The 17,425-nt window shown below is 41.6% G+C and overlaps 1 protein-coding gene across 1 annotated transcript in view; it reads left to right on the forward strand.

Annotated features, from left to right (window-relative positions):
- Positions 1-511: 511 nt before the first annotated feature.
- The window catches only part of LOC134225898 (ecdysone receptor), a 917,337-nt gene continuing 900,423 nt past the window's right edge, over positions 512-17,425 (forward strand). The window contains exon 1 of the mRNA XM_062706325.1: positions 512-1,478. The gene's annotated coding sequence lies outside the window, so the exon portion shown is untranslated. The remainder of the gene's footprint in view (positions 1,479-17,425) is intronic.

Raw genomic sequence — 17,425 nt, forward strand, 5'->3', positions numbered from 1 at the left:
TTGAACGAAAAGAAAGTTGAACATGTTCAACTTTTGGCAAGTCAATTGAATTCAACTGAGTTGTTCAATTCACTTGCCCTGTCAAAACGTAGCATAAGATGAAAATGTTGAGTTGTAAAGATGAAGGAGTGTTAACATGAAAGAATTTCACGGTGCCTGACCGAAATAGGTAGAGCAGTGTACTTTCCACTCGTGTGAAATATTGCATGCAACATCTTTCACGCAATGTTTCTTACAAGAACTTTCACGCGAGTAACTCTATTCAAGATTCCCACCCATATCTAGACAATGTTACTCCAAATAATTGCATAATTCACACAATTGCGGCACACGAAATTTTGCAAAAGATTCAAAACGTATGTCGGTTACCTGCCTTGCTTCGGTGTGCGTGCCAAGACGGCCTTTTGCCCATTGAACGAAACGAGACAATCCAATTGGAGTTTTGACAGTTCTCCATCGTTCCAACCGGGCCAGCCGTGCAGCCATGAAGAAGACCGATAGATAAACAGTAGTAGCATTATTAGAGGGTGTTTGTGATTTGTGAATGGGAAATAAGCAGAAGCGACTATCTTCGGACGGGCGGACGAATTACTTCTCGCGTTATATTTGTAAACTCTCGAGGGTTGGTGCGTAGTGCAAGTGAACTAATCCCATAATAAAACGGTACGGTCGGCGAGTGCGACGAACGTCTACGCGTTACAATTCGGCAAAAATTCGTGAAAATTGCTGTAATTTGTGAGATTTTTGAATTGTGTTCTGTAGGTGGGTTTATGTGTTGAAAGCCGTGTATCTTTCCCAGATACGAACTCCGTAATTCTATCGCGTTTCGGCCAGTGAGTCGATTTCGTCGGTGATCCGCATCGAATCTTTACTGCTCGAGTGTCAAGTCGAAGGAAGCAAAATATGCAAAAAACTCCGTAGTGGCGTCATGAAAGTGCAAATCAAATCAAAGGTGACGAAGATTACGATCTCATCGAAGAACGGAGTGTTTTGAGATTTTGTACGGGTTTTCACGGGAAGACGAAGCCGGAAATGAAGTCTGTGACGGAAACGCAAGGTTCGTCGCGATGGAGGAAGAGATCAATGGCGAAGTGCGTTCGATAAAGTGTCTTCTATAGTGATGTTGTGCGAATAGAATCTCAGCCATGTTAAATAAGATGCAAGCCCCTGCGCTATGAGTGATCAAAATCCAATTCCGAGAAAAAGAAAATAAAATAAATAAATAATGAGTTCGATTCGTGTGCCCGAAGGTGTTGTAGAACAAGGTGTAGAAACATCGAATGTTATTATGCCCTGAATCCGCAAATGAAGTCAGAGGGATAGTGCTTGCAGAAAGGAAATGGGCGTTTATTAAAAAAGAAGAGTGTAAACCAGTGTTTTCCGTAATTAACTGATATGCTCCACCGAGCCTCTCCAGTTCACGATTGTGAAGCAGATGAGAAGAAGCAGGAGATGAAAAAAATTGTTGCAAATAAAAGGTAAGTCAGAATTTGTTTATATTTCTATTATTAAATCATGTGCATGTATTTGATTCCGGTGATTCTTGTTCTCATCGAACCCAATGGCTTAATGGGGCAGCGATGCCATATTAAATTTGGAGATACAATCACGATAGATTTATAATTTATAATAATTAACACGTTCCTCTGTATTTTTAATTTGTATTTTGTTAGTGCTAACGAAAACCTTGTAGTTAGAGACGATCCAGGCTCGTGCCAAAAGTCTCTATGATAAAGATGAAAAACTTGGTATGTAGTTAATGGGGTGAGAATGGGTCACTGTTTCAATAACTTAGAATGTTTTTCAAATAGATTTGGGACAAGACTACTTAATTATTAGACACCTTTTTGAACGATTTTGATGTCCGACCTCCAGCTGTCAGTAAAAGCGATGACTCAATCTCACCTCCTGGGTCTTGGCCCAATTGTCTCCACGCCACCGTTGACGGTTCTGAAAATGGTTATTAATTTGGTAGACTCAATAATCGCAAAGGAAAATGTTGTGCTTGCTAAGCTATGAGCGGAAATGAAATGGACGATGAGAATTCGTTCACTAGCAGTTCCCACATAGAGCATTCACTGCGAGTTTTCTACTCGAAGCTTATAACAAAACGACCAATACACACATTTTGGACGAAATACTCAATTATCGATTGTAGAAAAATGAATGGTTCAGTTGACAAACTGACAATGATTAATTGCAATAGTGTACATTTTGTAAAGTTTTTTAACACGATTTTCATTTATTGATTTTTATATATGGTACAATATAAGATCTGTAATACACATATATAATAACACAAACTAAACTGCTGCTCTCGCTTCCGGGTTCATGTATACGTCGTCTTGGCTCAGAAAGTTCCGGCAAACGCGATAAGGTTTACCAACTTTTGGATAGCCGGCAACTCCTTCTCCACATTTAGCACTCCTAGGCTTACCAGAAGTTTCGTCGGGACAATTCCAGTAGTTGAGATAAAACGAGTACATTTTCGGAGCATCCATCACTACCCCCATTTGCAAAAGAGTACCAATTTAGTTTTTAACTTTTTTTATTAGACTGGCCCAGGAGGCAAAAAGTTGTCGAAATAGCCGGGGCACCCCCCAGGATTGTGTCTTGGGTGAAAAAAAAACAATCTATCAAAATTTCAGCTCAATCGCTTGTTGCATAAGCTGGCGCATTTGATTCTAAGTTTGTATAGATTTTTTTTCTGTATTGTCGTAAGGAGGTCATTTCCGCTCATGCACGGCGGCGGTTGCTGCTTGGGCGCTTCCCAATACTTACACGATCTGAGATGTCTTATCAGGTGTCTGGTTGCAGATTTTAGTTCACCTTACTCCAAGGTACGATACACTGAAAACAACATTACTTTTTGAGAGCTACAGTTTCACTAGTTTCATGAATAATGAAACATTCATCCAAACAAGCTCTAAAACAAATCTCTATTATTTGGCTAATCAAAGATACAGAATATATAAGCTTGTGCAGTTGCCGTTAATATTGGATCTCGATGGCATCGTCGATGGGGCTTAGCATTCGGGATCCAGTTGTGAGCCCACCAGACCGGAGCTGTAAAACGTAGACATCGGTTGATGAATACTTGCGAATCTATGTGATCTCTGCTAATACGCACCAAGTCACACTGGCGTATAACATCACAGATTGCACGTTAGAGTTGAGTATTCGAGGTTTGGTGCACTGCCGGGACAGATTGGATCTCCATGTTCTATGTTGATCTTGGTCCGCCGCCCGACGTTGGCTGACTTTGGTTTTCGACCTTCTCCACTGTTTGCCCGGCTACCGTGGGTTTGAAGTACTAAATGGAGGAACTTTTGAAATTCAATGACCTGCTCCAAGACGATGCAAAGCGTGACAGTATGGTTCTCACATGATCTTCCGAGGCGGAGGCCTGCCGGCTGCTATCGGAAAAATGTCAACCTTTCCCTATATCCGAATTAAGAGAGGTCAACACATGGAGAAGTTGGTGAAAGTGGTCGAGCTAACGTTTCAGCTGATCAGTTGGATCGGTGATTGACTGATACGTCACGTCTTTATCTATCATCCACGGAACTGTCCTTGCTCCATTCAGGCGTCGTGAAATATCGAAGAGGAGATTAATATCGCTGGTTGTTGCAGGTTTCCTCCCATCGTCGGCCGGGGTGTACGCCCGCGCCCGCTTCTCACGTCTGCAGCCAGCAGCGTTTGACTTACTTCCCAGACCCGCTTTTAGTTGGCAGGACTAGTATTTAGCTCCTCTGGAAATGGATCAGCTGAAAACGGAGACAGTGCCTTCTTGAGTCCGTAATAAACGCAGCGCTGACATCGCGTTTGACTATCATCTTCTAATTGGCGACAACGCATTGCTCGGATTCAGCGGCGTCAGGAGAGGCTCGGGCGACGAATCAACATCAACCGACCAGAAGATCCAGCTTTGAAGCAGCCGTTTATTGAAGTCCTTAGAACTCGGGTAGTGGATGTTCTGGATGGTGGCAGCGCAGATGATAAGTGGGCAGTGAAGAATGCTTTAATCGAAATCGGCGAGAAAAACTTGGGTGAGCTGAGCGAAAAGAATGGGTGTAACCCGATGGAAGATTGAGGAGCGATGAGAAACAAAGGGTGAGGAACGTGAGGAATCAGAGGAGTAAAATAGAGTCCGTAAACGGTATGTCCCAAGCAACCAGAAGTTCAGATTTTACTTAAATTTACTCTTAACCGAACTAATTGGTTCACTATGGTTCACATCAAGTTCCAAGCATCCTTAACGGAACTTCAAAGTTCACTTTTACGCTCCCACCATACAAAAAATTACTTAAAATGAGAGCTGATTAACCCTCAAAAGGCCGGGACGACAGTCAACTCCTTCAAAGTGTTCGTTCTCGGTAAATCGTTGACCAAATTTCATGACCCCGGGCTTTTCTCAAAGGGGATTAGTAGCGCTTTCTTTTGACATAGGTGCCGCCCCGCTAGACCCCTCCCCGCGTTCATGAGTATCGAAAATGTCTGTGTTTTTCCTTATTTTGCTATGATGGCCAAATTTCTTCAGTAATCAAGTGCAATAAAGTTCTGGCGCCATAAAATAAAGTAGATACATGAAATATATTAAGTAGAAGTGATTTTGAACGATTCCAAGTTATCTGATTACTGTAATTACCGATATTGAAAGCAATATCCCTGATCTAAGATTGATGGTCATATTTCTTGAAATCTGATCACGAAATAAATCAGACAGGAGGCAAAAATATCACAAAAAACTGTAGACATATGTGAAATCAATTTTATGTATTGAAGATACTATTTTGGAACATTCCAGTTCATCCAAAATATCCGTGAGTTCAGGTCTTGAATTCCACCATAGAAGCTAAAGGTAATGTGCACATAAAATACTCAGAGTACATCCTACTCAGTTCAAAGATATCAAATGACTCATGGGAAATTTTTCTGCGTGTCCCATAGTGACATTCTAGAATGCGCGAAATGTTCTGAAGTTCTGCTCGTAAGTCCTACGCAACAACGGCCTAGGAAATGTTTTCGGCAGCTATCAAAACCTTCCCAACAGCTCCTTGGATACCTGCCAAGAAACGTTATACCGATATTTCTGCATTTCAGGACACTGTAGGTCATCCGAATCTTTCTTGAGTTCAGGTCGTCAGATCTACATTCATGTAGAAGCGCAATAGTTGTTTCAAATCAGCTCAAGTCATCCGGCACAGTTCAAAGAAATCAAATGACTTATTGGAAATTTTGCTGCGTGCCTCATAATGACATTCTAGAATGCGCGAAATGTTCTGAAGTTCAGCTCGTAAGACCTACGCTACAACGGCCTCGAAAATGTTTTAGGCAGCTATCGAAAACCTTCCCAACAGATCCTTGGATACCTGCCAAGAAACGTTATACCGATCTTTCTGCATTTCAATACACTCAAAGCCATCTAAAACGTTCTTGAGTTCAGGTCGTTAGACCTACATTACAACAGCCTCGAAAATGTTTTCGGCAGCTATCAAAACCTTTCCCAACAGATCTTTGGATACCTGCCAAGAAACGTTATACCGATCTTTCTGCATTTCAGTACACTGCAGGTCATCCAAAACGTTCTTGAGTTCAGGTCGTCAGATCTACATTCAAGTAGAAGCGCAATGGTTGTTTCAAATCAAGCTCAAGTCATCCGGCACAGTTCAAAGAAATCAAATGACTTATTGAAATATTTTCTGCGTGCCTCAGAATGACATTCTAGAATGTTACCCGTAATACTGGGTAGACACCTTTACGTGGTGTGTTACGGGGTAAGATCTACCACGGTTACATTGCCAGCTACAGGCAAATCCTGACCTAACGAATACCTTCGTCATTATCCAACTCCGTGGTACTTATGAGGGTGTCGCGAAGTCGGTGGCCTCTCGTTAAGTAAGTACTACATCAACACTTCCTTCCTCTCCCTAGTTACGGTGAAGATGGGCGTGGCCAGGAGTAGTAATCCTCATGCTTTTGTTATTTTTGTTTAAGACTGGAATCAAGGACCACTCCCCTTCTTGATTTCTGATAGCATTCTAGATAAGGATCTCAAAAGTAAAACATGAGTATCACTAGTGTCCAATCTACGAATTACACCGTAACAATGCTAATGCTAATGCTCAAAATGACATTCTAGAATGCGCGAAATGTTCTGAAGTCCAGCTCGTAAGACCTACGCTACAACGGCCTTGAAAATGTTTTAGGCAGCTAACAAAAACCTTCCCAACAGATCCTTGGATACCTGCCAAGAAACGTTATACCGATCTTTCTGCATCTCAATACACTCAAAACCATCTAAAACGTTCTTGAGTTCAGATCGTTAGACCTACGTTACAACGGCCTCGAAAATGTTTTCGACAGCTATCAAAACCTTTCCCAACAGATCTTCGGATACCTGCCTAGTAACGTTTTACCGATCATTCTACATTTCAATATACTCCAGAGGCAATCCAAAACGTTCAACGCAATGGTTGTTTCAAATCAAGCTCAGGTCGTCTTGCTCAGTTTGAAGAAACGAAATGACTTATTGAAAATGTGTCTACCTGCTCCATAATTACATTCTAAAATGTGCGACATGTTCTGAAGTTCGGCTCGTTAGACCTACGCAACAACGGCCTCCAAAATGTTTTCCACAGCTATCAAAACCTGCCAAGAAATGTTATACTGATCTTTCTGCATTTCAATACACTGAAGGCCATATAAAATGTTCTTGAGTTCAGGTCGTCAGATCTACAATCAAATAAAAGCGCAATGCTTGTTTCAAATTCATCTCAGGTCGTCCTGCTCAGTTCAAAGAAATCAAATAAATTATTAGAAATTCTCCTGCGTACCATTCTGCTGCGTATCAAAACCAGGCATTGCAATTTATCCCATCATTCGATTTTCTGAGCAAAGATACTGATGATATGCTGGGATATCGATCTTAGTTATCTATCTGCTCAGTAAACAAAGTGCAATGTTCGCCATGGAGAAAAGTTTTTTCACTGTTTTTGTTGTAGCAACGCCCTCGCAACGTGAACAAACCCCGAACCGCACTGTCTATCAGGATCATCATCAAATGCTCAAATGATAATATCTTTTCAGAGTGCTCTTTGATTAGGGATAATATCTTTGCACAAGCAAAGATGACATCCTGTGCTCAGATGATATTGCAATGCCTGATCAAAACCATTCCCAACAGATCTTTGGATACCTGCCAAGAAATTTTATACCGATCTTTCTGCATTTCAATACACTCAAGGTCATCCAAAACGTTCTTGAGTTCAGGTCGTCAGATCTACAATAAAGTAGAGGCGCAATGCATGTTTCAAATCAAGCTCAGGTCGTCCTGCTCAGTTCAAAGAAATCAAATGAATTATTGGAAATTATTCCGCGTACCATTCTTCTGCACATAAATACCTTTTCCAACAGATCGTTGGATACCTGCCAAGAAATGTTATACCGATTTTTCTGCATTTTAATACACTGAAGACCATCAAAAACGTTCTTGAGTTCAGGTCGTTATGGAGCACGCAGAAACATTTCCAATTAGTCATTTGATTTCTTTGAACTGTGCAGGATGACCTGAGCTTGATTTGAAACAAGTATTGCGCTTCTACTTGATTGTAGATCTGACGACCTGAACTCAAGAACGTTTCGGATGACCTACAGTGTCTTGAAATGCAGAAATATCGGTATAATGTTTCTTGGCAGGAATCCAAGGATCTGTTGGGAAGGTTTTTGATAGCTGCCGAAAACATTTTCGAGGCCGTTGTTGCGTAGGTCTTACGAGCCGAACTTCAGAACATTTCGCGCATTTTAGAATGACATTCTGAGGCACGCAGCAAAATTTCCCATAGCTCATTTGATTTCTTTGAACTGGGCAGGATGACCTGAGCTTGATTTGAAACAAGCATTGCGCTTCTACTTGATTGTAGATTTGACGACCTGAACTCAAGAACGTTTTGGATGACCTGCAGTGTACTGAAGTGCAGAAAGATCGGTATAACATTTCTTGGCAGGTATCCAAGGATCTGTTGGGAAGGTTTTTGATAGCTGCCGAAAACATTTTCGAGACCGTTGTAGGGTAGGTCTTACGAGCTGAACTTCAGAACATTTCGCACATTCTAGAATGTCACTATGGGACACGCAGAAAAATTTCCCATGAGTTATTTGATATCTTTGAACTGAGTAGGATGTACTCTGAGTAGCTTTATGTGCACATTACCTTTCGCTTCTATGGTAGAATTCAAGACCTGAACTCACGGATATTTTGGATGAACTGGAATGTTCCAAAATAGTATCTTCAATACATAAAATTGATTTCACATATGTCTACAGTTTTTTGTGATATTTTTGCCTCCTGTCTGATTTATTTCGTGATCAGATTTCAAGAAATATGACCATCAATCTTAGATCAGGGATATTGCTTTCAATATCGGTAATTACAGTAATCAGATAACTTGGAATCGTTCAAAATCACTTCTACTTAATATATTTCATGTATCTACTTTATTTTATGGCGCCAGAACTTTATTGCACTTGATTACTGAAGAAATTTGGCCATCATAGCAAAAAATAAGGAAAAAACACAGACATTTTCGATACTCATGTACGCGGGGAGGGGTCTAGCGGGGCGGCACCTATGTCAAAAGAAAGCGCTACTAATCCCCTTTGAGAAAAGCCCGGGGTCATGAAATTTGGTCAACGCTTTACTGAGAACGAGCACTTTGAAGGAGGTGACTGTCGTCACGGCCTTTTAAGGGTTAAGCCAAAATAGCCCTTCTTATCCGAACTTCTGGTTGCTTGGGGTATCTCTGTATATGGGGGTCAGGCGCTGCTGCAGACAGGACAAGCGGGCATAGGTGGACTTCCCGACCGATGTAGAAAGAATGACTGTAGCAACCGGAGGTTATTGCATCAATTACTCTTTGACTTGGGCAGCTGAAATGTTGGTTCGAGAGCTTCGAACAGCGTCTTCAAGTCTCAGCCAGTCAAAAAGCACCCATCCGAGACAAAAGATTTGAAGTATTGGCTAATGATCATGAGACGCTCATTTATACGGATTGAGCTCAAAGAGCAGACCATGTTTATTTTTTGCGGCGTCTCACCATCAACGTCAGAAGAAGCAGGTGGTTAAGTGTCAACGGGAACAGCCCTTCAAACTTTGCTGTAGCCGGACGATCGGATGATTTCAATATTTTGACAGTCTGATATCATTAGATGGCGAAATTGGCATCGAAATAGAACCGTTACAAACCATTTCCTACTGTTCAAAGAAATCAATATTCGGTATTTTGCCATTACTTCTGTGAAGCTTCAAGTAGGCCTTAGCATCATGCCAGGTTGATCAAAACCATGACTTCATGCAAATATGCTCTCACAGGTTTGCAGAATATTATAAACCTTTAATTTTTGCACAACATGTTTAGTCCCAAGGAGTTGATGAAACAATACACCATGCGTCTCCATATGCTTGCATGCTTATAAAGGCTCATATGATCTTCTCCTTCAATGCAGAGGCGTCGCGTGGTGAATTCTTCAACCTGTGCACTTTTTTAATATTCCGAGAAAAACACATAGAATGTACCAGAAATGATGAACGAATCATTTTCCAGCGCGTTTCTCAATAAGTTTTGCTTATTTTGTTGCATCTAACTGGTTCTTAGCAAATTCTTATTTTCTGAATTCACTCAAACTAAACTAAGCTTATAGTTCGTAAAATAAAAAATAGTATCATCAGAATCGTTTCCAATGTGACAAATAATCTATTCATAAATTGTTGAGCTGGCACTTTCAATTTTAATTTGAGTTATTTCTTAAAATGAGACGAAGTTTTAAATAGAAAAAAGGAAATTGGACTTACATCAATCATTCAAAGTTACTAATAATAATTTGTAATTAGCATGTCATATCAGAAAAATAAAGTCTATGCAATAAACAATGAAGTTCATAGCCTTAACTCTTTTCAATTGATACTTATTCTATTTACAATTCATTTCTTTGATCAATATTCTGAACTGGACAGATGTCGAACAATTTTCCGTCCATCAGCATGAACATTTCCTCATAAAAAGTTTCATAAATTTGTGTGGACCATCGACATTTGACGTACCCCCTCCCTAACCAAATATATTGGATTTATCGAAAAAAACCTTCAGGAATAAATTTCTTTGAAAAAGTTGACCCGTTTCATTTTCGGTAATTCTGGTTTTCATTAGAAGATCTGCACCGATCTGAAGAAAATAGCTTTGTCTAGTGTGCTGAGGTGAAAATATTGCAACAAATTTTAAACTAGCCTAGATATTAGCAAAAGATAGCATAATGAAAGAGAGTCTCTCATTTGGACTTACGATGAAATGTCTGTTTATATTATGTTAATATTGTCGGATACTTCAATTTCGAATATAATAAGCGTATTTGTAAACAGGCTTTATTTCAAACGCTTATTAGCAGATGACAATTTCTGTTTAAATTGAGCTAATGTCGCGCTAGTATCATCGAACAGTACATTGTCGCCAGGATTAGTGGATATGTAAACAGGCCATCGCATATCAAATATCAAAAGCGCTCTTGCTTCGCGGTGTTTATACAACGCGTAACTTTTGTTATGGAACGCTTTGAGGGAGCAGAAATGAGCGCGCTTTACTCTTCTCTTTCGATTTTGTTCCGATTGCGCTCTCTTCACCGAATCGCGCATGCGCTGTTTGAAGCGGTTCTCGATAGGCACCAAACCGTGCACTTCTGGGCATGACTTACTTTACTTACTTATGGATCCTGTACACCTCCGGTGGTGCAAAGGGCCGACTTGAAAGATCTCCATCCTGAGCGATGCCCGGCTATCGCTTTAACCTGTTGCCAGGTTAGATTTCGGTCGACTTCTTTTATTTCTTTATTGAGGCTTCTCCGCCATGAGCCTCTGGGTCTGCCTCTGCTGCGATGTCCCGCTGGGTTCCAGTCTAATGCTTGCTTACAGATTTCGTTTCGCCCTCACGTAAAGTGTGGCCGACCCAGCCCCACTTCCGATCCCGAATTTCTGTTGTTATCGGCCTCTGATGACAACGACGATGGAGCTCGTTGTTTGAGATCCAGTTGTGAGGCCACCAGGCCCGAATTATATACCGCAGGCATCTGTTAATGAACACCTGCAGCCGTTGAGTGTTCTCCACTGATACACACCATGTTTCGCTAGCGTATAACAGCACAGATTTCACGTTAGAGTTGAAAATTCGTATTTTGGTGCGTTCACTTATCTGCCTGTTTTTCCAGATATTTCTTAAACTCGCAAAGGCAGCCCTTGCTTTCTTTGATCCGTGCGCCTATGTCGATCTTGGTACCGCCGTCTGACGCCATTTGGCTACCAAGATATTGGAAGCTTTCAACATTCTCCACTGGTTGCCCGGCTACTGTGAAACTGGAAGGAGTCACCGTGTTTACATCCAACGATTTGGTTTTGTTGACGTTGATGACTAAACCTACCGAGGAGGAGCGATCGGCAAGGTCGTTGAGCTTACTCTGCATATCAGAGCGCCGTTGCGCGAGTAGTGCAACGTCATCCGCCAATTCGAAGTCGTTTAGGTGCTCCATGGTTATAGGCTGCCATAACAGCCCGCGGTTTGGTTCACGGTCAATCGCATCTACCAGAATCTCATCGATTACGATGAGGAACAGTAACGGTGATAGAATACATCCTTGCCTCACACCAGCTACGACCCGGATAGGGTCGGACAGGACCCCATTGTGCAGCACTGAGCATGAGCATGAGCATTATGACCGTACAATTCGTAGTTGCTACTCCGTGATTGACTGAACTTGCGAAATTGTACAGAGAACACAATGAATGGGGCTTGGGATTAGCTACCCATTCTCAATGTACACGTTTCGGGAGCTCAAATATTTAAAGTCAATAACGGCGCCGGCCACGTCCTTACGGTCATATAGGAATGGAAGGATTGTTAGTCCGACTCTCGTTGCTACTAGAGACCGAGTGTACCTCTGCATCTCCACGATTGTCTTGGGATAGGATATCGTTTTAGTTACAAAGGATAATTTATCTGGATTCACTTTGGTAAGCGATGCGATCTATGGGATGGGAAATAACACTAATATTTCGGCCGACCGCGCGATCGTTCTGCTGTCCGAAACAAGAGATCACAATCAGATCACGCACTGAACTGATTAATTTTTATTACCGGCCGCGCAATGCAGAGCACAATACTTCGGCCGACCGCGCGATCGTTCTGCTGTCCGAAACAAGAGAAATCACGCACTGAACTGATTATTTTTTTATTACCGGCCGCGCAATGCAGAACACAATATTTCGGCCGACAGCGCGATCGTTCTGCTGTCCGAAACAAGCGAGATCACGCACTGAACTCATAGGCACCAAACCGTGCACTTCTTGCGAAGAACGCTTTGACTACCTATACATCGCCGATTGCGCTGAGAGCAGATGTTCCACACATACAAAATAATGCGTGTATGATGCACGCCAAAGCGTTCTCGGCTGAAAGTTCCGTGTTGATACGACATGTGGTGTCGGTGGGTCGGTTCGGTATCGTAGAGAAAAATATAATGCGCCCCCATCGCAGCATTTGGTTGCCTCACATCACATGCCGCGTACAAAAAAATTATGCATATTTTCCGTTTATGTATCTAATAGTCAAATTTGCATGAAACTTCTATCAAATGCACATAATTCAAATATATGTTTGGATTAGAAAGACAAGAAATCTATTGAGAGTTTAAATGTTCCTACGTTCCTACTGAAACTTGGCCTGCTTTCCCAACTTAGTTTTCTATTAGCATTTTTACTCAGTTGAAAGTTTTTCTATGCCCGCCATTGCATGAGTATGTATGTTGTGTGGCAAGTACAATGGATACACTACGCCCAAAAACATCCTAGACCGAACCGAGAATCAAACTCGCCATTTACAAGAAAATTTTCCACTCACTTTTTAGGCACTTAATCTTAGCTGATTTGCTCGCAACAAGTTTCATTCGACGCAGTTTCTTGTCCCATTATTTCCTATGGAAAATTGGATATATCGGACTATGGGTTTCGAAGTTATGGCCAAAATTCATCTCACTCATTTTTCAGGCACTTATCCTTGCTCGCAACAAGTTGCATTCGACGCGAAATCCTTTCGCATTGTTTCGGTTTGAAAATTGACCCAATCGGATTATAGGCTCAAAAGTTATGGCCAAAATACTATTTTTATAACACACGAGAAAGGCATTATTACCGCTAGGTGGATTGCTCTGGGTTAGGTAAAGATATACCAGGTCTCACGTGTATGTATCGCGTGTAAAATGTATGGATTGTCTTACATCTCGCAAACCCCTCCTAGCTAATTGTTGCGTGATTTATGGATGTTTCTTTTGATCAAATGAAATAATCATTTAGATAAAATTGTGTTTTAGATGGACTATGTTTAGGCGTAAAACAATACCTAATATGTACAATTTCATTATTTCGCTTCAGCGCTTTGTTCCCTAAGTCTCAAAGGACTTCAGCTTATCCTTAAAAGGAGAACTTGTGTAATTTTCGATTCTTGTCCCTTTTTTCGTTGCTATGGATCTTTACACTTTGTAAGTAGTCTTATTTTGGCCGAAGATATGGGTTTGACATCAGAACTTGAAGGTTCATATGCATACTCTCGCCCCACCCGTTCCTACGTACTTTTACCCCACAGCCTCAAAGTTTATTCATTTAATGGTTTTGGCCTCTTGGAAAACCAACCGGATTGGTGTTCTGCACTATAAGGTAGTCTGTACAAAAGGTTACCAAAATGATATAAGGTTCATTTGATTGAACGTTATGTATGGTAATGGTGTACTAGTTGCGGAAACACAACTATACGGTGTCGACTACCTGGAAAAACCTGGAAAGTCAGGGAAAGTCAGGGAATTTCATTTTGGACCTTGAAAGTCAGGGAAAGTCAGGGAATTTTGATTGAGGTCAGGGAAAACATCACAAAACCCAATATTGAAAATGTACAGTGATTTTTTCTAATTCGAGCAATTAGTACCAAGGACACTTATAACAATGAAACTCTGAACCAGAGCTGGCATTTCCTCACACACTGTGCACAATGAGGAGAATTTAATACACACCACAGAGAGTGACGCTGATACTCATCGTGTAACAAAGCCAACACGGTGAGTGAGGACGAAGACGAAGAGTGAGAGAATCATGCCGGTGAGAGCTGGGCCAGCACAAAGTTGTGCCACTTAGTGCAATATTATTAGAAACGATTTCGTTTTCTATGAAGCCCGCTGATTTTTTTTTGGAACACAAACATACTTGGCTTGTGAAAATTATTTAACTAACGTCTCAGTTAGAAAGGACGAGGTTTTAATAAAGTCTGGCGCACCATGCCAAATTGTCGAATAAAGATCAAATAAAAAAGATTAAGAAGAAGAAGAAGCTAAAAGATGATACATATTTGGAAAGAATGGCACGGGAAAGCAAACGGTTAAATTTTGAAAACGCTTCGAAAATTCTAGAAGCAATTTAGATAAATGCAGTTAGCAGTACGAGGATGAACTTTCCTTATATTGTTTAAAACACATAACTTCGATTTTGAATTTTTTTTCTATTTTATTTTATTCTTTATTCTTGATGCTAAAATCAAGAAAAAATTTAGCACTGAAATGAAATAATTGAACTTTATATAAGTTCAATGTTTTCCGTTTTGTTCTGAATTTAGAACCTTTATATTTACCAAGATTACCTGACGAAAATTGTATTTAGAAATCGTTTCGTCAGTAACTTATTTTAAAGCAGGTGGGACGGAATAATACCAGCATTATTGCTTCTTAATAGTTTTGCCCACAGACATCCCAAAAGCCAGCAAAAACAAAAATATCTTATTACGCATAAATAGAATCAACAGCTACGTTTAACTTTCTTTGACAATGTTTATTTTCATTCTGTTTGATTCACCGTTTTGTCAAAACTCATTGAGGAACACGGTGTGTTTATTTCATCATTTATCCTCAACTCTTCGTGTCTGACAAATGCATTCGATGCAGAGTAGAAACACAAAGAGGACTCACTGCGTTGTGGAAGAGAAAGAATGAGCGATAAGCGAAACACACTCTCTGCGGTCTTTTTGAGGAGTGCAAAAGACACGCACATTTCGACTACTCTGAGGAGTATGCCAGCCCTGCTCTGAACCAATTCTAATCCATTTAAAAACGACCAATAATGGTACTGAAACGTTGGATCAGAATTAATATAGTGTTTTATCTGGTCATCAGACTGCATAGCCGATAAATAATATTCCGAGGCAGCTACAGTCGACAACCACCTCCACTATCAAGCTATCAAGCTATTTTTTTGTGTGGCCGTTGGCAGTCTCTAGACTAAAAGTCTACACTGGGTCCTTTCCATGTTCCCATGGTAATCGAATTTGTTTCTATTAATCTCGAAAAAATAACAGAGGTCGCGATTGAGACCTGATCCAAATAGTTTTTTAAGTCCTCTTTAATATTTTAGATTATTTAGTTTGAGTGGTTTTGTGTCGGAGTCGTTTTGAATTTTTTGCAGTTTCCTTAGTAGTGTTTGAGTCATGCCAAAATCAGTCATCAAACAAAAGAAGTTATGAAAGTTGAAAGAAAATTTCTAACCCTTTTCCGCCCACGACTTGATGATTTTAATAGGAAGGAATCATCTTTGAAAAAAATGCTAGAACAAAAGTTATTTGGCATTGCTTAAATTCATGGAAACGAAAAAAAAGTTTTTGATTGTAAATCAATAGTCAACTGATTGTTTTCAAAATTTCAACTATGTGTACTCGAAATTGATTATATTTGCATTAGACTGCAACCATAAAGATGTGCCAAATATTACTTTTTGTTGTTGAAACAATTCGATAAAGGTTATAAGGTGCAAAGGCACGGCAAATGCTGGGTAAAGCGTACCATTGGTACTTCGCGTACCTGAAGGAATAAAATAGACCCCATCTTGCGGTCCTTAGCCTCTTACCCAGCAACTCCTATCCCTACCTCCCCATGGTGCTGGCCGGGATACGAGCAACCTTAGGGAAGATCGGTTAACCAACCCCGGTGGGAACTATGGTCGTATGCTGACAGGGAAGGGGGGGTTTGCTCCTCTCCGGGGGTGCAAATCTTACTGGGCGTCTGTTCTCCATGTCAGGATCGGCTCACAACAGTGTCTGTTCTCCATGTTAGGGGCGGCTGATCATCGTCCGAGTGCCAGCGAGGGACTCTAAGTGAAACAGTGCACCATGGTCCATCGGGAATAAGGAGGAATGGCCCTCCGGAAATTTAGGGGGTTTGGTGTCAGGCCCTGCAAGCCAGCCTTTAAACAAGCATAAGCAACGAACAATCAACATAAGAGTACGGACCGAAACCATCGGCGAAGACCACTGCGACGAAAAGGGACTAGCGATTGGAAACTCGGTTCGTGGAACTGCAAATCTCTCAACTTTATCGGGAGCACACGCATACTCGCCGATGTGCTCAAGGACCGTGGATTCGGCATCGTAGCGCTGCAGGAGGTTTGTTGGAAGGGATCAATGGTGCGAACGTTTAGAGGTAATCATACCATCTATCAGAGCTGCGGCAACACAAACGAGCTGGGAACAGCTTTCATAGTGATGGGCGATATACAAAGGCGCGTGATCGGGTGGTGGCCGATCAATGAAAGAATTTGAAGGTTGAGAATCAAAGGCCGGTTCTTCAACTTCAGCATAATCAACGTCCATATCCCACACTCCGGAAGCACTGATGATGATAAGGACGCATTCTACGCGCAGCTGGAACGTGAGTACGACAGCTGCCCAAGCCAAGACGTCAAAATCATCATAGGAGATTTGAACGCTCAGATTGGCCAAGAGGAGGAGTTTAGACCGACTATTGGAAAGTTCAGCGCCCACCGGCTGACGAACGAAAACGGCCTACGACTAATTGATTTCGCCGCCTCCAAGAATATGGCCATTCGCAGCACCTACTTCCAACACAGCCTCCCGTATCGGTACACCTGGAGATCACCACTGCAGACAGAATCACAAATCGACACATTCTGATTCTGATTATCGACGTCAGGACATATCGTGGTGCTAACATCGACTCTGACCACTATCTGGTGATGGTGAAACTGCGCCCAAAACTATCCGTCATCAACAATGTTCGGTACCGACGACCGCCGCGGTACGACCTAGAGCGACTGAAGCAACCTGATGTCGCCACTGCATACGCGCAGTATCTCGAGGCAGCGTTGCCGGACGAGGGTGAGCTCGATGGGGCCCCTCTTGAGGACTGCTGGAATACAGTCAAAGCAGCCACTAACGACACAGCGGAGAACAACGTCGGGTATATGGGTCGAAGTCGACGGAACGATTGGTTCGACGAAGAGTGCAAACAGATTCTGGAAGAGAAGGACGCAGCGCGGGCGGTCGCGCTGCAGCAAGGT

The sequence above is a fragment of the Armigeres subalbatus genome, chromosome 3 (assembly GCF_024139115.2).
Source record: "Armigeres subalbatus isolate Guangzhou_Male chromosome 3, GZ_Asu_2, whole genome shotgun sequence".
NCBI classification, from domain to species: domain Eukaryota; kingdom Metazoa; phylum Arthropoda; class Insecta; order Diptera; family Culicidae; genus Armigeres; species Armigeres subalbatus.